This window comes from Zingiber officinale, chromosome 5A (genome assembly GCF_018446385.1).
Source record: "Zingiber officinale cultivar Zhangliang chromosome 5A, Zo_v1.1, whole genome shotgun sequence".
Taxonomy (NCBI): domain Eukaryota; kingdom Viridiplantae; phylum Streptophyta; class Magnoliopsida; order Zingiberales; family Zingiberaceae; genus Zingiber; species Zingiber officinale.
Genome location: NC_055994.1, coordinates 27,975,241 through 27,996,058, shown reverse-complemented (window position 1 = coordinate 27,996,058; position 20,818 = coordinate 27,975,241). Strand labels below are relative to the sequence as shown.

The 20,818-nt window shown below is 41.0% G+C and overlaps 1 long non-coding RNA gene across 1 annotated transcript; it reads left to right on the top strand.

The window, feature by feature from the left end:
* The first annotated feature begins 8,253 nt into the window (after positions 1-8,253).
* On the top strand, positions 8,254-9,289 carry LOC121982719. The gene is made up of 3 exons (XR_006112207.1): positions 8,254-8,689; positions 8,791-9,092; positions 9,180-9,289. It is a non-coding gene; the product is annotated as an uncharacterized LOC121982719 (long non-coding RNA).
* Positions 9,290-20,818: the final 11,529 nt, after the last annotated feature.

Below are 20,818 nucleotides of genomic sequence, written 5' to 3'. Positions count from 1 at the left end.
AGCTTATGCATAGAATTTTCAGGAGCTATAGAAAAGCCCTTGGAGGTAGGAAATTAAACATAAACTCAAGCATTCATTTTCTAGCAATAGTCTGAGCATTCAAAGATTGTAAGAGGCTTCTCCGCCTACACGAAGGAGATTTTTCTAGTACTATTATTGTCTTGGATTAACAACCACCCCGGTTATAACTAAGTAAAATTCTGAGTCTCTTTTCTTTTAGTTTTTGTATTGTTTATTTTTATTCTGTTGCTACTAATCTGATTCCAAAGTTTGAGAAAGGTTTTTTTTGGCAACTCAACCCTCTCCAGCTGGCCTACCTAGTCCAACAAGTGGTATTAGAGCCTAAAAACTTCAGGAGGACTAAATGTCGAATGAAGGACACGAGATGGCCGGATCAAGCATTCACCTACCAAAGTTCGAGGGGGACTTTGCCAACTAGAAAAAAAAAGATGGAGGTATTGTTCAAGACTAACTTTGATTTATTTTTAATAATGGAGTTTGGTTTTGAAGCACCCAAGGCAAGGAAAAGTATCAATGGATGAAGAAGAAACAAGCTAACTTTGTGGCAAACGGCAAAGCAGAATTTCATCTGCTAAGCGTCCTATCGCCACAAGATGTCAACTAGATTGAAGCTTATGAGTTTGCCAATGAGCACTGGGAAAAATTTCTAGAACTCCATGAAGAAACCTCGTAGGCAAAACTTGCGAAATGGGACTTACTTCGCAACTAGATCAGCAACCTTTGTAGAAGAAGATGAAATTGTAGCATATTTTCACTTGAGGATCAAGGAGCTAATCACTAGACTTTCGAATCTTGGAGAAAAGGTAAGCAACCGAGATTCGCTAAGGTACACACTTAATGCTTTCCTTATAAATAAAGAATGGGCATCATTAGTGGATGCCTATTATATCTCTAAGGACCTAGAATATGTTACTTTAGATGAATTATTTTCTACTTTTGAAGTCCATGAAACAAGATGTGTAGATTCAAAGAAGGAGCCAAAGCACAAAATTGATTTTAAAGCAAAAAAAGGATGAACAAGATTCAGAATCCTCCTTCGATGATGATGAAACAACGTTGATGGTACGTAAGTTTAAAAAATTATTTAAATCTAAGCAATTTAATCAAGGACAGGGTAGAAGAAGAAGAAAAATAAAATGCTACCATTGCGATGAAGAAGGGGGCGTGAAAGACAACTGCCCGAAACTGAAGAACAAGGACAAGGGTAAAAATAAGAAGCCTATCCAAATGAACAAACACAAGACCCTAAAGATGACGTGGGACAAAACGTCATCCGAATCAGAGGTCGAAGCCTTCTTCGGACTTGCATTGATGGCAAGTAATCAAGAAGATGAACACGAAGCAAGCTCATCCAAAATGAGCATTGAAAGTATTGATGAAGGGGGAGCTACATCAGAAGAAAATAGCAGTTCAAGGGGAGCTACGGATAACAAGATCAATGAGGTAAGTTAGGTACTATCTTTTCCACCTGATAAGCTATTCAAATTTGTTAAATTCCTATCAAAAAACTATTGCAAGTTAGAAAAATAAAATAAAGATTTAAAGATACAGTTGTCTAAAGCATGCCCACTAGAATTATAAGATAATATTAAAATAGAAAATGACAAATTAAAAATAGAAATAGAATGTCTGAAAAATTGTGCATGCTATTGTAATAAAAATATTAGAAATAATAATTTGAAATGGTATCTTAGATTTCACAAGGGTCAAATTAGAAAAGTTCCAAAAAATTATATACCCACAAAATTCTTGATTAATCCTATAAGAAGGAACCTATATTGGGTTCCAAAAAATTGTATAAATTGAGCTTTATTTGGAATTAGGGCTTTCAGCGGGGAAATTAAATATTTAAATTTTTAAAAAACTTTGTCTAGAAGTGGTTGATAATCCAATAACCAAGAAAGTCTAGTGCCTCACCACAGCCTGGAAGTCAATTACTGAATTAAATATTTAATTGACAAACTGATAAGCATATAATAGTGAATTAATACTTTTAAATCTTTGTCAATTTCATAACTTAGAATTTTTTTCTTAGAATTTTTTTCTTAGAATTTTTTTTTTACAAAAAGTTACCCCTAGATTTCTTTTGAACTCCATTTTTATGTGATCAAAGGGGGAGAAGAGAAGATTAAATCTAGGGGGGAGGTAGTAGTTCAATTTTTTTTAAATTTTTAAATGTTAAAATCTATTTGCACTTTATTACATATTTTGTTATCTTTACTTTATGATTAGTTTACCCTAACTTAACTTGGGTTGCTCACATCAAAAAAAAGGAGAGATTGTTGGAACCCTAAGGTTATTTTTGGTGTGATCAACCAAGTTAGGTTAGGTCTTATTTTGGTTTGATCCATGTGTCTAAGTGTGCAGGAGCTTAGGAGCACAGGAAGTCAAGCAAAAGACGCAACTAGTGAGAAGGACGGCATGAGAGAGAGTCGATGGGCTTGGTGCATCCGAGGGATGAGGTACCGCAGAAGATTACACCGGTGGAAAAAAAGGATTTGCGCGACGTTTAAGGGATGACAAGCCAGAGTGGAAGCCTTCTTGAGAAGAAGACCTGAAATTGGATTCGAGTGAGTCCTATTTCGGTTGGTCGCAATCACCCAGGCGATCAAAGCAGCAAACGAGCTAAAGTGGAGCAATGAAGCTACTAGAGGCACCTTTAATAGGAGTTGAAGGCGCCTCCGCGACCTTTAGGTAGAAGGTGTTGGATCATGATCGTTCGATAGAGGGGGGGTGAATATCGATTACAAAAATTCGTCGAGAGTAGGCGTAGCGGAAAAGTAGAACAATGCTAATACAGAAACTTTTTACTTAGTTCGGAGCCTGTGTCGACTCCTACTCCAAGGCCCGTACTCGTTGAGTACTTTCGTTGGACAATCACTATCAATTCGAATAATGATTACAAAAGAGTTAAGTACAAGAATTGATAGAAGTAAAATATCGATAATAGAGCAATAATAAAGAAATCAAAGCTTTGTCGGAGTGGCGTCGCAACATCGTAGGAGCGCAGGAGAGCAGATCGTTAATTCAGAGTTGTTGTTTAGAGCTCCGCCTTTGACCCTCCTTATATAGGAGGATCGGGGCACCCCGGATCCCTTCCGAGTGCCCTGGTGTGACGTAGCAATCCCAACCAGCGAGCTCCACGTGTCGACACCGCGTCTTGGATATAGTTTGCCTCCGGGCGCCCGGATCCCTTCCGGGCGCTCGGACCTCTGGGCGCTCGGACCTCTGGGCGCTCGGATCCCTTCCGGGCGCCCGGACCTCCAAGCGCTCGGATCCCTTCCGGGCACTCGGACCTCCGGGCGCTCGGATCCCTTCCGGGCACCCGGGCATCCTTTCTCTAGAAAGTCCTTCTCCTACAAGACAAGGTTAGTCCGAGGCAAATATATAATGTGTATCATGCAAAACAAAGTGTTAGCACAGTTTATAAGTTCAACATAAAGAGTATGACTTAGATTCCATCTTTTCGAGACTGGAATCTAGTCATGATCTCGACTTAGATATCCGAAATAGATCTAAACCGGATCGATGCCTAATGTTCCCTTCCCAGGAACGCGTCCTCACAGACACTCCCTTCTAGTGACTTACCTTTACTTACCTGCCAGACGTCCGGTCAGCCCTTCGACCGGTCTGGACTTCTCGCCAGCTATCCAGTCAGCCCGTCGACCTAACTGGACTTCGTGCCAAGCATCCGGTTAGCCCGTCGACCCGCTTGAACTTCGTGCCAAATGTCCGGTCAGCCCGTCGACCCATTTGAACTTCGTGCCAAGCGTCCGGTCAGCCCATCGACACGCTTGGACTTCGTGCCAAACATCCGGTCAACCTGTCGACCTGTCTGGACTTTGCCTGCACACTCAGTCAGAGTGTTAGATAACGACAAACCTAACTTAACCTAATTTGTCATTCATTAAAACCAGAGTTAGACCGTTAGTGCTAACCGCACCAACAGAAGGTACCTTCAACTAGTCATGGAAGGCACCTTCCATAGCTATGGAAGGCACCTTTGACCTGGCTGGTTCGAGCCGTTGTAGTGGATAAAACTTTATCCAAACAGCGCCTCGCTGGAGGTTCCTTCCAGCCTTATGGAAGGCGCCTTCAGCATATGGATAGAATTTTCAGGAGCTATAAAAAGTCCCCTGGAGCTAGGAAATTAAACATAAACTCAAGCATTCATTTCCTAGCAATAGTCTAAGCGTTCAAAGATTGTAAGAGGCTTCTCTGCCTACACAAAGGAGATTTTTCTAGTGTTGTCATTGTCTTGGATTAACAACCACCCCGGTTGTAACCAAGTAAAATTTTGAGTCTCTTTTCTTTCAGTTTTTGTATTGTTTAGTTTTATGCTATTGCTACTAATCTGATTCCAAAGTTCGAGAAAGGTTTTTTTTGACAACTCAACCGTCTCTAGTCAGCCTACCCAGTCCAACAATATAGACCCTAGATTTCCTACTGAGGAACTTAGGATTAGGTTTACCTCTGTTGGTGCAATCATGCCTTAGAAATTTCAATGTATTGACAATTATTTAAGTTTAGGTTAATACGTTGGATTTAACATGCATTGTGAGTTTGCTGGAGGAGTTTCTTGCAGGTCGGAAGACCAGATGCAAGAGAAGTCCAAGAAGGTCGAAGACTAGATTTTTGGCAAAAGGAAGTTCTTGCAGGTCAGAAGACTAGATGCAAGGCAAGAGAAGTCCAAGAAGGTCGGGGACCGGATTCTTGGCAAGAGAAGCTCATGCAAGTCAGAAAAATGGATGTGTTAAGCCCATTGTATTTGTAAATCGATTCAGACATAAATGTGAGGCAGAATGCCTCTGAATCGATTAGCTGATCGATTGAAGGGAAGTCAATCGATCGACCGATCGATCAGTAAGGTTCTGTGCAAAGCACAGAATCATCCTGAATTGATCAGCCGATCGATTCAAGGTATTGAATCGATCGGCCGATCGATCGGTGAACGATCTGTGCCGAGCACAGATTCCTCCTGAATCGATTAGCCAATCTATTCAAGGTATTGAATCGATCGGTCGATCAATTCAAGGTATTGAATCGATCGGCCGATCGATCAGTGAATGATCTGTGCAAAGCACAGATTCCTCCTGAATCGATCAGCCGATCGATTCAAAGAGGCTCTGCGATTTTGCGATGAAGCACTGCACGTTTGAATCGATCAAGGCAAAATCCCAATCGATTAAGGTTCAAATCAGATGATCTACACCGTTGATCTTAACGTGACAACACTCAACGGATACCTTTGAATCGATTGGAATACAAGCCCAATCGATTCATGGCGACGGCTACGTGAGAAACAGCTAGTTTTCTCAACGTTTAAAAGCGTGGAAGAAAAAGAAAACAGATCATCCAAAAGAATATACTGTTCCATTGCTCTCAAAGTTTTTCAGAGATCCTTCAAGTGATCAAGATTTGAAAAGTGTTCAAGCTCTTCTCTCCGCCATTTTCTGAAGTCTCACTTGCAAAGAAGAAGCTGGTTAAAGTTTGTGATCCTTCTTCTCTTCTTCATTGTAGTGTTTGTGATCTTTACTTTGGAGAGGGAGAGTTGTAATCTTGTAAGGTTTCTCCACCTTCGGTGTGATTCCGAGAAGGAGAATTTTGATAGTGGAAGAGTGGTGAGTGGTGTGGATCCTTGGACTAGTCACCTCCTTGAGGAGGTGGATACCAAGTAAATACAAGAGTTAGCATTGCCTTCAAGTATCCGCTGCGAAAGAGTAAATTGATCAAGAAAACGAAGTGAGCCATTCACCCCCCCCCTCTAGCTCAACCGATCCTAACAAGTGGTATCAGAGCATTGGTTTGCTTTTGAGGATTCATCGCCAAGAAAACACAAGTTAAAGAGCTACAAGATGTCATTGAAGGAGGGACATAGTACTTTACGACCACCATTTTATGAAGGCAGTAATTTCGCTTATTGGAAGAGTCACATGGAACACTATCTCATGACTGAAATTGACATGTGGTTCTCAATCACAGAGGGATTCACAGCGCCAACCGAAAATGGAAAAATGCTTGAATCATCAAGGTGGGCTGTTGAACAAAAAATGAAGGCTCAAGCAAATGCAAAGGCGATTGTGACTCTTCAATGTGGATTAAGCTCGGAACAACTCAACAAGGTTGGACCTTTCAAGAGTGCCAAGGATTTATGGGACAAGCTCATTGAGCTAAATGAAGGCACCAAGGATTCAAGAATTGCAAAGAGAGACCTCTTGATAAATCAACTTCAAAATTTCACAATGAAGGATGGAGAAACGGTAAGTTCACCACATGGGAGGTTCAAGGAACTCTTAAACGGTCTTCATTCAGTTGGAGAGAGTGTAGAGAACCGAGATCTCATAAGGTATGCCCTGAAATCTTTCCCGAGAAACTCATTATGGTCATCCATGGTGGATGCCTATAAGGTATCAAGGGATTTGTCAATAGTAAAGTTGGATGAATTATTTTGTGAACTTGAATTGCATGAGCAAGCTAACACAAGACACAAAGAGAAAGGTATAGCCTTGGTTGCAGGTGAAAAGAGCAAAAAGAAGCATAAGGAAAAGAAAAAGGAGAAGAAGGAGGCATCTTCAGAATCTGAGCAAGACAGTGATAGTGATAGTGATGAAGAGCTATTATCAAGTGAAATGGCAAACTTTGTTCGAAGAATGATGAGACATTCAAGGAAGTTTGACAAGAAGGATGTCAAGAAGATTTTCAATGATGAAAAGAGAAAAGGTAAATCTCTTGTGGAATCTAAGACTAAGACTGATGTAATTTGCTATGAATGCAAGAAAAAGGGGCACTACAAAATGGATTGTCCAAAGTTGAAGAAGCAAGAGGAAAAGATCAAGAAAAAGAAGAAGACTTTGAAAGCCACTTGGGACGACTCATCATCAAGCTCATCGGAAGAAGATGAAAGGAAGAGCTCAAAGCACATGGCTCTCATGGCCTTAAGCCATGTTGAAGATAGTGAAGATGAAGATAGTCATGGAGAGGATGTGGAGTCTTCAAGTGAGTCATTATCTAGTGATGATGAGGTAATTTCTTCCAAGCTTGATAAGATGTATGCCACCATTGCATGCTTAACCGATGCACTAGCTAAATCAAAAGGGAAGGTTAAGAAATTGCAAAATGAATTGAAAACACTTAAAAATGAAATTGTGTCATGTGAAATTTGCATGCTTCATGAAAATGACACAAATAATTTTGATGATCTTAAAGAGGAAAATGCATCATTGAAATTACAAGTTGATGATCTTAAAGGTGCTCTAGAAAAATTTACTTCAAGCTCAAAATACTTAGACATGATTCTAGGCGCTCAAAGAGGTGTGTACAACAAAGCAGGACTAGGTTTTAAATCACAAGATAAGGAAGTTAAATTCATGTCTCTAATTAGTAGAAATCATGCTTCAAGGGTTAAGTTTGTTCAAACTTGGGTATCCAAGCAATTTATTATTGATGCTACTGGACCCAAAGTATGGGTACCAAAACATTTGGTTCATCGTGTTTAAACAGGCATGCACAAAGGGGGAGCATCCAACAACATGGTTCGTTAGATAGTGGATGCTCTAAGCATATGACGGGAGATTCATCAAAATTTTCATCATTTAGACACAAAAGTAAAGGTACCATTTCTTTTGGTAATAGTGGTGAATTAAAAGTTATAGGAATAAGAGATATTAGAATTTTTAAAAAAATTGTAATATAAAATGTGTTATTAGTGAAAGGCATGGTCTTTAATCTTTTAAGTATTAGTCAACAATATGATTCGAGTTATGGAGTTGAGTTCAACTCATCTCAATGTCTAATCAAGCATAGTGAACTAAACACCAATATTCTCATAGGCCATAGAAGAGAAAATATTTATCAAGTTGAACTATTTGGTGCTACTAATGTGTTTGCTAAGTGTCTCATGTCCAAAGAAGAGGAGACGTGGCTTTGGCACCGGAGACTTGCTCACACTAACATGAGGAATATCAAAAACCTTTCAAAGAAGGAGTTGGTGCAAGGATTGCCAAAGTTGAAGTTTCAAAAAGACAAAATATGTGATGCATGTCAAATGGGTAAGCAAACCTGTGAGATCTCGGAAAATTTAATTAATAGGGTTATTTGAGAAATAGCCTTATAGAATTTTTCCGGAATTTTTAGAAGTTTTCTGGGAATTTTTCGGAGCTCGTACGACGAGTTTTGAGGGGATTAATTTCGAGCGCGGATAAAGCTTGTTTGGGGATACCGTTTAATGGAGGAAATGTTTTATTTATAAAACATTTTCATTTTCTTTTTATTTCTCCCAAACGCCGAACCCGACCCTCCTCTTCACTGCGATTTCCTCTTCTTCCCCGACTCCCTCTCTCGGTTCCTCCTTGAGCCGAATCCTCTCTTCTTCCTCTCGCCCGATCTCTCTCGATTTCTCTCGCCTTCGCCGCCGATCCTGAGGAGCTCGTCGCCGGATCTTGACGGTGCCGAGGAAGACCAGGCTGCCTTCGGCCGAGGGGTCTCTGCTCCGGTGGTTCTTGCGGCCGAACGACGACCCTTGGTGGCTAGGGCACGGTGAGGAACAAGGTTCGTGTCATCTCCCAACCTACCGACTCCCTCGTCCATCTTCCTCTAGTTATTCATGGAGCGATCTGCGTCTTCTCTAGCCGAATCAGACAGTGATGCCATCGGGAGGTGATCTAGAGAGGTAAGGCTTCGTTAGATCTGTGTTGATTCATGGATTCTAGCTAGATTAGGGTTCTTATTTCGGTATTGACTCGTCTTGTGCTGGATTTTTCTCCCGATCAGATTGGTCCTCCTCTTCTTGCGGCTGAGTGGGGAATTCAGTTGAAGAGGTTGAGACCAGTGAGTGGTGCTTGGGCTGTAGGGCAGAGACTTCAGGTGTTGATGCTTGATCAGTAGTCTTCCTGCTTGATTCCACTGTGATCCGATTGATTTCCAGTGAGGTTGAGTGTCCTGTGGATCTGGAATTGTGGTTCCGGCAGCACCTCAACCAGTAGCTCCTTTGGTTTCAACAATCAACAGCGGTTGCTAATTGAGGATCTTTTCTGGTCCAGCAGATCACTTTGTTTTCCAACAGCTCAATTGAGGTAGGTTGAGGAGTAATTGATACATGTTGTTGAATTAGGATTGATGTGTTGAATTGTTGATTCTTGATCCGATTGAATCCAATCCAGTGAGGTTCTGTTGCTGTGATGCTGGAGTTGTGATCTTTGAGGTGTATCCAGCAGCTTTCCCTAACCGGCAGCAACACCTTTGATTGTGATCTATTGGTGATCACCTTGGATTTGAGGTAAGGAATAGGATAATTGATCTTAGTTGTAGATCATCATGTAGTTTGGTTATTTTAGATGGTTATGCCTGTTGTGGATGAATTAGGGTTATGTTGATTGTGATTAGATTTAATTGCTTAGATTAAATTAATGGAATGATTAGGGTTAAGACAATTAACCCTAGTCAACTATTGAATTTAATCTAAGATTGGATTTCTAATCTAATTGGTGATTAGGGATTAGGTAACTAACCCTAATTAACCATTAGATTTAATTATGTAGATTGAGGTTGTGTGATTAGGGTTTTACCCTAATTTAGTTTTAGGGATTTTATTTAGCTATTCATTTGGATTTAGCTAAATAAAATATATATATTGTTTGTTGACACAGGACTCTGATTCGAGACGAGCATCTCGACATTGGATTAGGACTGGATTGTACCTTCTTTTGAGGCGGGTACCCTTTGACTTATCTTTTGATAATGTCTTATGATATGTGTAGCTTATATATACTTACTAGTGGTAGATAGTAGATTATTCTTTCTCTTGGTCTTAGCTAGTTGATACCTATCACATGCTTCATCTGCTAGTTGCGTTACTTCAGGATTGGATATTTTATCTCTTGCCATGTGTATATATGTTCATAGAGATGCATAGCTATAGTGCTCTACTCTACTGGATTAGTTGCTTTACATGTGTGATACATGCTCTTCGAGTCATGATACTTACATCCTTGTTATATGTGATGTCTTTGGATTTATGCTGTTTATATCATGGTTATATATACGCGTTTACCTTTTGGGCACACACATATATGGAGGAGGCTATGTTCAGGTATGTCATATTGTAGCCGCATGCACCATATCGCATGATTGCATGATGGGCGATTGACGACTCCATTATTGTTGAGCTCGTCGGCCGGCTACATAGGCCTGCACACAACGTGTTTCACTACATGGGTAGTGGCACAGCACAGTAGGGTGTGTATGGCAGTAGCTCTGTAGTGCTCCGCTGGTCCGCTCATGGGTAGTGTGACTGCAGCGTGGTAGCAGACAGGGATCCCTCCCCGTCATCGCGTACCGGGAGTTGAGAGCATTGCGCTCCCTCACTATGTTTGAGGTAGGAGGATAGGTGTACTCCGACAGCATCCCGTCCACTCGGTCACTCTTCAGGGGCAGTGATGGCAGAGTGCACGGTGTCACAGCCCTACCCACTCGGTCTCACCATTGTGTGTGAGATGGCTGACTGGTTGACAGGGGTGACCATGTCATATTGCATCATATGCACGGATTGCATTCGTTATGATTGATGCATTTTGGTGATTGCATATGATTGACATGCATACAGGATACATGCTTTTGCTCTGACTATTTTTATCTCTGTATGTTGACAGTCAGTTGCCCAAGCCTCGCAGGTGAGCACAGTTTATTTCAGTTATGCATTTCTTATCATTCTTGCTGTAAACTGTATTACATGCTTCTGGTTACTCATTACCGTTTATTCAGCTATGCATACCTGTTATATTGTTAGGAGACTGTACTGTAGGTCCTATGGTTTAGGAGACTGTACCTTAGGATATTACTGGTAGTTATATGTTGCTGTACATATCTATTGGATTACCTGCTGAGTTCTTTGAACTCACCCCGTTTTTATTACTATTTTTCAGGTTGAGGCCGTCGGGAGAGATTCCAGTCGCTAGCCCCTTTATCGCGAGGATTTTCCTATGGTCGGGATATGTTTTTGTTTTTGGCATCTTATATACTTGCAATGTGGAACTTTTGTATTGTGGACTTTATGACGAACATTCGGGTTTACTACTTTTGGTTTTCCGCTGCGGTTGTATTTCCATTACTTCGTGGATTTGTTTCTTCGTTGTAGTGGAGTAGGCTGTTTACATATATCTTCGAGGTTTTATATCGTCTTTCCTTATTAAACTGCGTGGATTGATTATATGTTGAATTATGTGGAATGTTGATATAAACTGCGTGGCTTGTTCTTTTGTATTGTATTATTCCGGCCGTGTGTGGCCGAGGTATGGAGATATATGTATACTGAGCTTCATATTGTCCGCCGTACAGGGGAGATGCTGCCGAAATTTCTTCGGACAGGGACTACCTGGGGCGTGACAAAACCAAAGCTACTCATAAAGGTAAAAACGTTGTAAGTACCTCAAATGCTTTGGAGCTCATTCACATGGATTTATTTGATAGTAGTAGATATATTTCTTTAAATGGTAGTAGATATTGCTTTGTGATCATGGATGATTACACTAGATATACATGAGTGTTTTTCTTGAAATATAAGGATCAAACTCTAGATACCTTGATTGCTTTTTGTAATAGAGTAGAAAATGAAAAGGCTCATAAGATAAAGAAGATAAGAAGTGATCATGGAGGTGAGTTTGAAAATGATAGATTCACAAATTTTTGTATAGAAAAAGGCTATAAACATGAATTTTCCACCCCTAGGACTCCTCAACAAAATGGAGTTGTTGAGAGGAAAAATAGGGTTTTGCAAGAGGCCGCTCGGAGCATGTTAAATGAATATTCACTTCATAGTTTCCTATGGGCCGAAGCAATTAATACGGCATGTTATGTGCAAAATCGAACATTAATACATAGGTTTCTAGGAAAAACACCTCATGAGTTGTGGTTTGGTAAACCACCTACAATTAAGCATCTTAGAGTGTTTGGGTGTAAGGTCTATATTCTAAACACCAAAGATCACTTGGGAAAGTTTTTCGCTAAGGCGGATGAGGGGATCCTTGTAGGTTACTCAAGTCATAGCAAGGCGTATCGAATTTACAACAAAAGATCAAAGTTAGTTGAAGAATCACTAAATGTTGTCTTTGAAGAAAATCCTTCTTTGAACTCTATAAGAACAAACGATGAAGAAATACGTTTTGAGTTAGAGAAATTAACACTGGATGGAGTAGATCATCAAGGAGAAGAAAATCAAGAAAGTGATGGTGAGAAAAATGAATCTTTGCCACTTGAACCCAAAATTATAATAAATCAAGAATCAAGACCTACTAGGATTCATGTAAATCATCCCTTAGATCAAGTAGTAGGAGACATCACTCAAGGAGTGAGAACTCGATCTTACTTTAGAAATGAAGGAAGCCAAGTCGCCTTGATATCTCAAATAGAACCAAAAACTATTGATGATGCCTTGTTTGATCCCGATTGGATTTTAGCAATACAAGATGAACTATCTCAATTTGAGAGAAGTCAAGTTTGGGATTTAGTTCCTAGGCCTACAAACAAATCGATTATTGATACAAAATGGGTTTTTAGAAACAAACTTGATGATAAGGGGATAGTTGTGAGAAACAAAGCTAGATTGGTTGCTAGGGGTTTCAATCAAGTAGAAGGGTTAGACTATGATGAAACTTATGCACCCGTAGCAAGATTGGAGTCAATTAGGATGATGTTGGCATTTGCCGCCCACAAGGGGTTCAAATTGTACCAAATGAATGTAAAATCAATATTTTTGAATGGTGTTATAAAAGAAGAGGTATATGTTGAGCAACCATCGGAGTTTGAAAATTTGGAGTGTCCAAATCATGTATATAAACTTAAAAAAAAAGTCTTATATGGGCTAAAACAAGCTCCCCGGGCTTGGTATGAACGATTCTCAACATTTCTAGTATCAAAAGGGTTTCATAGAGGAAAAATTGATCCCACTTTATTCTTGAAAAATAGTGATAATGATATGTTTGTGGTCCAAGTATATGTAGATGACATTATTTGTAGTTCTACAAATAAAGATTATTTAAATGAATTCATTAATCACATGGAGAGTGAATTTGAAATGAGTTTGGTTGGTGAATTGACATTTTTCCTAGGGTTACAAATTAAGCAAACAAAAGAAGACATTTACATTCATCAATCTAAATATGTCAAAGAGCTATTTAAGAAATTTGCAATGGAAAATGCAAAGGAAATATCTACTCCCATGGCCACTAGTACTAAATTGGATAAAGACATTGAGGGGAAAGAAGTTGACTCCAAGGTGTATCGTAGTGCTATAGGGAGTCTTCTCTATCTTACGGCTAGTAGACCTGACATACTTTTTGCCGTAGGTATATGTGCACGGTATCAATCTTGTGCCAAGGAGTCACATTTGAGTGTCGTTAAGCGAATTCTTCGTTATCTCAAGGGGACTCAAAATGTTGGTCTTTGGTATCCTAGAACCGAAACTTTTGACCTAGTTGGCTATACCGATTCCGATTATGCCGGATGCAAATTAGATCACAAAAGTACTAGTGGTAGTTGTCAATTTCTAGGATCTTCTTTAGTAAGTTGGTCAAGTATAAAACAACATTGTGTAGCTCTATCCACAACCGAAGCGGAATATATTGCCATGGGAGAGTGTGTATCATAATTATTGTGGATGACTCATACTCTAGAGGACTATAAACTTACTTATACCAATGTTCAAGTTCTTTGTGATAATGTGAGTACAATCAACTTGACCAAAAATCTCGTTCATCATTCAAGAATGAAACACATAGAGGTTAAACATCATTTTATTCGTGATCATGTAACTTGAGGTGATATCATTTTAAATTATGTTGGATCAAAATCAAACTTAGCCGATATCTTCACTAAACCTCTTCCCGAAGTTGAATTTAGCTTTCTTAGAAGGGAATTGGGAATGTGTTGTATTGATTAAATCACATCCTCCATGATCACTTTATAGGTAAAGCTATTTAAGTTCTATTCACCTTAAAATTGCCTCTCACAAGAACATAGGTTTATCCTCTTACTATGATTTAGATGGGGTGAGAGGTTAGGGACATTTATCTTGGTCATGATGCTTGTTATGATGCATCATTTTGGTCAAGAAAATTGGTTTTCATATGAAACATTCATTTGTCCAATCATAGGGAAAGCAGGTGCACAAATCATGTGCACTTTGCCCTACGATTATGATTGAAAATTTCAAATTTACAATATGTATAAAACTTTGTTTGACACCTTGATTGAAGGTTGTTGTTGGATGAGAGTTATCATTGCACAATTGGATACATACTTACTCAAAGTATTAAAGTTTTTTGACACCTTTTAATTTTGTGTAAGTTTTCGCTAAGAAGAATCAATTTACGTCAAGCTTTATTTTTCCTTGATAATATGAGACATATATAGTGTCTACACAAAATTTCATGATTTTTAGAGGTTTGTACAATTATTTGTGCATTTCCAATCCTTGGATCTGAAAGCTTTCAGAAGTGCAAAAATATTAGCCTTCCAAATCGATCAGTTAATCGATTGGGAGGCTTGCTTTTCATCACAGAGAGCGTCTGAATCGATCGATGGATCGATTCAGCGCGTTTCAATCGATCAATGGATCGATTGGAACGTGGTTTTGACTTTCCAAAAAGCATCTGGATCGATCAACGGATCGATTCAGTGCGTTTGAATTGATCAATGGATCGATTGAGACGCATGTCTCAATTTCCACAGAAGCATCGTGAATCGATAGACCGATCGATTCACTTGTTCTCAATCGATCGGTCGATCGATTGGGAATCTAAAACCCGTCTTAAAACCCGGTTACCCTAGGTTTTCTCTCACTCCACCTCATTTTCTCTCTCGACGCTTTTCGTGCCCTAGCTCTTAGGCGACTTTCCCGGCGATTCTCCCGCCTGCGTCGACCATTCTCTCCAGCGGTTTTCTCTGCCGAAGGGTGCTCTTCAACCTTCCTCCCGCTTCCTTTTTCCTCTCTCGATGACCAGGGCAGCCCCCCTTTGTTAGGATCGATGGTCGCGGCTAGAGAGGGGGTGTCAATAGCCGACCCCAAATCTCGTTCGTTTCGTTCTACAAATCAAGGTTAGCGCAGCGGAAATAAAACAACGAAACAAAGACAAGAAATCAAACCTCAATACGCGTCGACGTAACGAGGTTCGGAGATGAAACTCCTACTCCTCGGCGTGTCCGTAAGGTGGACGAAGCCTATCAATCCGTCGGTGGATGAGTCCCCGGAAACCCGGCTAACAATCACTCCTTCTAGGTGGAGAAACCTCGCCACAATGTCTTGCAACTGCAAGATGAACAGGAGTACAAGAATATAACAAGAAACTAAGTACAATACACGAATGTGATAACCCTAGCTTGCCTTCTTGTCGACTGGTTGAAACAGCAACTTCACGAGACGCCTACAACAGCAGGAACCCAGTCGAAGAAGCTCACACGAAGCTTCGGAACTCAGCAAAGCTCAAGAGCACACTAGCAGCTCAGTAGAAAGGAGAGGAAGAAGAAGATCGAACAGTAGCTCCTCAATCTCTTTTATAACCTGCGAATAAGACATAGAAGAAACTAGTCGTTGCTCCGCAACGGCTAGGATGTGGACCAATCAGGCTCCATTCTGATCGGTCCACAGAGCTCCTGATCGGTCATGGGGACCGATCAGGCTAAGCCCTGACTTGTTCTTAAGGTCTGGACCGATCAGGCATGCTCCTGATCGGTCCAGCTTCATCCTGATCGGTCCTGGGGACCGATCAGATCTTTCTCTGACCGGTCCAGGGACCGATCCCCTTCCTTTTCTTCCGAGCTTCTTGCCTTCTGATCGTTGTTTCCTGATCGGTCTGCAGACCGATCAGATAACACTCAGTAGGCTACTGTTTGGTTACTGATCGGTCACCAGACCGATCCAGATACCCAGTGTATCACTGGATTGATCCACTGATCGATCCAGAGCTTGGTTTTTGCCCAAACCAAATCCCAAGCCTTCCAAACCAATATCCGGTCAACCTTGACCTATTGGTATCTCATGCTTAGCATCTGGTCACTCCCTTGACCTGCTAAGACTCCCTACCAAGTGTCCGGTCAATCCCTTTTTCCCACTTGGTCTTTCCAACACCAGATGTCCGATCATCCTTGATCCATCTGGATTTTTCCCTTGCCCGGCTTCACTCACCAGGACTTTTACCTGGCTTCACTCACCAGGGTTTTCCATCTGCCCGGCTTCACTCACCAGGACTTCCAAACTGCCTAGCTTCACTCACTAGGTCTTTCCCCTACCTGGCTTCACTCACCAGGTCTTTCCCCTGCCTGGCTTCACTCACCAGGTCTTTCTCCAACTGCCTGGCTTCACTCACCAGGACTTTCACTTTCACCTAGCTTCACTCACTAGGATTTTCTATCTGCCTTCCTGGTCTAGAGAACGAGCTACCGAGCCCTCTCTGACCTAGTCCGGAGAACGAGCTGCCGAGCCCTCTCCGACTTCCACATGCCAAGCTTCCATACTTGGACTTCTCCGTGCCAAGTCTCCATACTTGGACTTTTCCCGTGCCAAGCTCCCTGCTTGGACTTCTTGAAATAGATCAACTCAAGTCGGGTCAACCAGGTCAACCTTGACCAAGGGTTGCACCCACAACCTCCCAAGTTTCTGTTCTTGTCAAACATCAAGATACAACTTGAGTCAGGTCAACCAGGTCAACCTTGACCTAATGTTGCACCAACAATCTCCCATCAAAGTAAAACTCTCTTCTGTTCTCGTCAAACATCAAAATACAACTCGAGTCAGGTCAACTCGAGTCGGGTCAACCAGGTCAACCTTGACCTAAGGTTGCACCAACAATCTCCCCCTTTTTGATGTTTGACAAAACCATAACCCAACTTAGGTTTTCTAATGTTCTTCCTTGAACATTCTCCCCAAACCTACACTCTCCCCCTTTTTGACACACATCAAAAAGAGTGAATCAAGGTCAAGAGTTTCTTCCTAATGAAAGTCCCATACCTTTCATTGAAACTCTTAATTCCCCCCTTGATACTAAGGTTCAACAATTAACTTAGTGATAATCCCATATCACTCAAGTCTTTAGGAGTAAAAACTCCCCCTAAAGATCAACTCCCCCTTGACCATTGCACCAACAATGTCTTGGAGAGTTTCAAACCTTTAGAACTCTAAAACACCACTTCCACAGCTGCAATTTCAGACAAACAGTCGAAATTCAGCAGGTTGGCACGCCCTGATCGGTCACCAGACTGACCAGGCTCCCTCTGGATCGGTCCAGTGACCGATCCACATAGACCTGGACCGATCAGGGACCCTCCTGATCGGTCCACAACTCTGATTTCTGATTTCTGAATTTTTCTTCTCCCGAAATTCAGAAACCTCTAGAAAATCATAGAAAATTCGAAAAATTATGAAATGTTGAGGATACATTCCTCATAACATATACTATCATGGAAAAATAGTTTTCTATGAAAATAACTTCCATTTTTCAATCTTGATACAAAGTTCAAAAGTCTTTGAAATAGCTCAAAGTTAACTTATCTTTGTATCAACTTGTTCAATGATGAATGCTATTACTAGAAAAGCTTCATCAAGGTTTTTCAAATCAATTTTGAAATGATTTTAAACCATTTAATTTAGGACCACAATCTTTGGGCTAAATGTACATGACTTGTACACAAGCTTTCCCTATGATCCTCAATTTCGAATTAGGCTCATCTAGGCACAAGAACTATGCACCTTGATCCTAACTCATCATCCTAATATCTCACACACATCTAAGGTGTATCAAAAACACATCCAAGTCAATTTTGATGTGAGATATGGATTTAGGTTAGCTTATTCTAAGTTCTCATACATTTTTCTAAACAACAATTTGATCTACATATCAAATTGTGTTTCTTATCCTTATATCAATTTCATTGATTATAAATGCAAGAAATGATGACATGGCATAAAATGATATCATAAATGGAAACATGTGCCAATGTCATGATGTCATGGCATAAAGTATGAAACTTAAATAAAGCATGACATTTAAACTAACCTAAGCATTATCATGACATTTTAAATGATCATAAAATATGATGTCATGACATGGCATATGGCAAACAATATATGGCAAATAACATGTAAAGGTATAGAAAATACCTAATTCTAGCCTTAGTTGCCATTTTTGATAATTTTTATCATTTTGCCATAAAATTCTATATTCCTAAGTGTAATAGACCTAAAGTCATATCCTCAAGACTTTTAGATCATTATGTGCCAATTAGATTGACCTAAGAGAACTCCTCAAATGTAGTTGACACATTCTAATCACCTTAGGAATAACTCTTAATTTCATTTTCAAGGCTTGATCACACCTTGAAAATTCCTAAAGTGCCACCTTTTGCCATGATTAGGTTAACTACCTATTCAAGTAAGGTTGGCACACCCTAACTCATCTAGCGTGATGAAATCACGCTCCTAGGAACCCAATACCTATTTGAGCTCATTGGGTTCACTAAGTATTCACTAGGGATGACTTCCCTAGCAACCCTTCTAATGACCCTCCTAGGCTTTAAAGCCTTGGTCATTTGGGACTCATCAAGATCCACTCTAGGGGTGACTCCCCTTGTGACCTTGGTGTTGTTCTTCCTAGCCCTAGATTTTGTTCCATAATCGAATGGAACATTATGATAAGTGGGCTTGACCACTTGGGACTTAGGTTTGTGACCCAAACCTTTCTTGTCCTTGGACTTGGGTTTTTGTCCCCTAGACCTTAGAGTCAAATCCTCAAGAGCCTTTTCTAGAGAGTCAAGTCTTGACCTCAAGACTTGATTTTCTTTCTCTAATACCTCAAGCTTTAATTTATCATTTTTCTTTGAGGTATTCCTAGGCATATGTCTAGAAGTTTTGGGATTTCTATCTAGGTTTCCCTTAACCTTAGATGAGTTGATCCTAGGGGTGGATTTCCTAGTGTTATCCTTATCTAGGCTCACATGTTTGGCACCTAAGCTCATGTATTGATTTCTAAGGTTAACATGTTTATCATTATTGGCAATTGCAATAAGGCTACTAGCATGTGTCTTATTATAATTGCAAAAATGAGCCTTAGAGGGTACCTTAGGGTTTGCCTTAGCTCCCCCTATTGATGTGCTCGATCTCTTGTCCTTGTGAGATTGCCTCCCCCTCGGACATTGGGTCCTATAGTGTCCCTTTCGCTTGCATTGGAAGCACACCACGTGCTCCTTGCCCTTGCGTGTCGGGACTCCGGCTTCCTTGACCTTTGGCGCCGGTGGAGTCTTCCTAATCCTCCTTGGACACTTACTCTTGTAGTGCCCAAATTCCCTACACTCAAAGCACATTATGTGTAATTTGCTAGAAATTAAAATGCTTGAGTTACCTAGGTTTGAGGATGGATGAACGCTCTCTTCTTCATCCCTTCCGGAGGTAGAAGCTTCTTCTTCTTGCTCCGAACTTGAAAAAGAACTCTCCTCCACTTCATCCTTAGATGTTGAGTGGCCCTCAACTTCTAATTCGACACTTCCATGATGTGAGCTACTTAGCTCACTTGACTCCTCTTCATGGCTTGAATTGGAGCTCTCCTCATGGAACTTCGCCAAGTTGTTCCACAACTCCTTGGCATTGTTGTAACCACCTATCTTACACAAGATATCGTTAGGTAATGAGAATTCAAAAATTTTCAATACCTCTTCGTTGACTAGGGATTGGTGGACTTGTTCCTTGGTCCACTCCTTCTTCTCTAGGGTTTCTCCTTTCTTGTCCATCGGAGGCTTGAAACCTAATTGAACACAACTCCAATTTTCAAGGTTAGTCATAAGAAAGTACTTCATTCTTACCTTTCAAAACGCGAAGTCGTCGCGATCGTAGAAGGGTGGAATCGTGACATCTTCTCCAAATAGATCCATTCTCTAGCTCGTGCTCCCCCGGGTGTAGATCCAACGAAGAGCGACCTCTCTCTGATACCACTTGTTAGGATCGATGGTCGCGGCTAGAGAGGGGGGGTGTGAATAGTCGACCCCAAATCTCGTTCGTTTCGTTCTACAAATCAAGGTTAGCGCAGCGGAAATAAAACAACGAAACAAAGACAAGAAATCAAACCTCAATACGCGTCGACGTAACGAGGTTCGGAGATGAAACTCCTACTCCTCGGCGTGTCCGTAAGGTGGATGAAGCCTATCAATCTGTCGGTGGATGAGTCCCCGGAAACCCGGCTAACAATCACTCCTTCTAGGTGGAGAAACCTCGCCACAATGTCTTGCAACAGCAAGATGAACAGGAGTACAAGAATATAGCAAGAAACTAAGTACAATACACGATGTGATAACCCTAGCTTGCCTTCTTGTCGACTGGTTGAAGCAGCAACTTCACGAGACGCCTACAACAGCAGGAACCTAGTCGAAGAAGCTCACACGAAGCTTCGGAACTCAGCAAAGCTCAAGAGCACACCAGCAGCTCAGTAGAAAGGAGAGGAAGAAGAAGATCGAACAGTAGCTCCTCAATCTATTTTATAACCTGCGAAGAACACACAGAAGAAACTAGCCGTTGCTCCGCAACGGCTAGGATGTGGACCGATCAGGCTCCATTCTGATCGGTCCACAGAGCTCCTGATCGGTCATGGGGGCCGATCAAGCTAAGCCCTGACTTGTGCTTAAGGTCTGGACGGATCAGGCATGCTCCTGATCGGTCCAGCTTCATCCTGATCGGTCCTGGGGACCGATCAGATCTTTCTCTGATCGGTCCAGGGACCGATCCCCTTCCTTTTCTTCCGAGATTCTTACCTTCTGATCGTTGTTT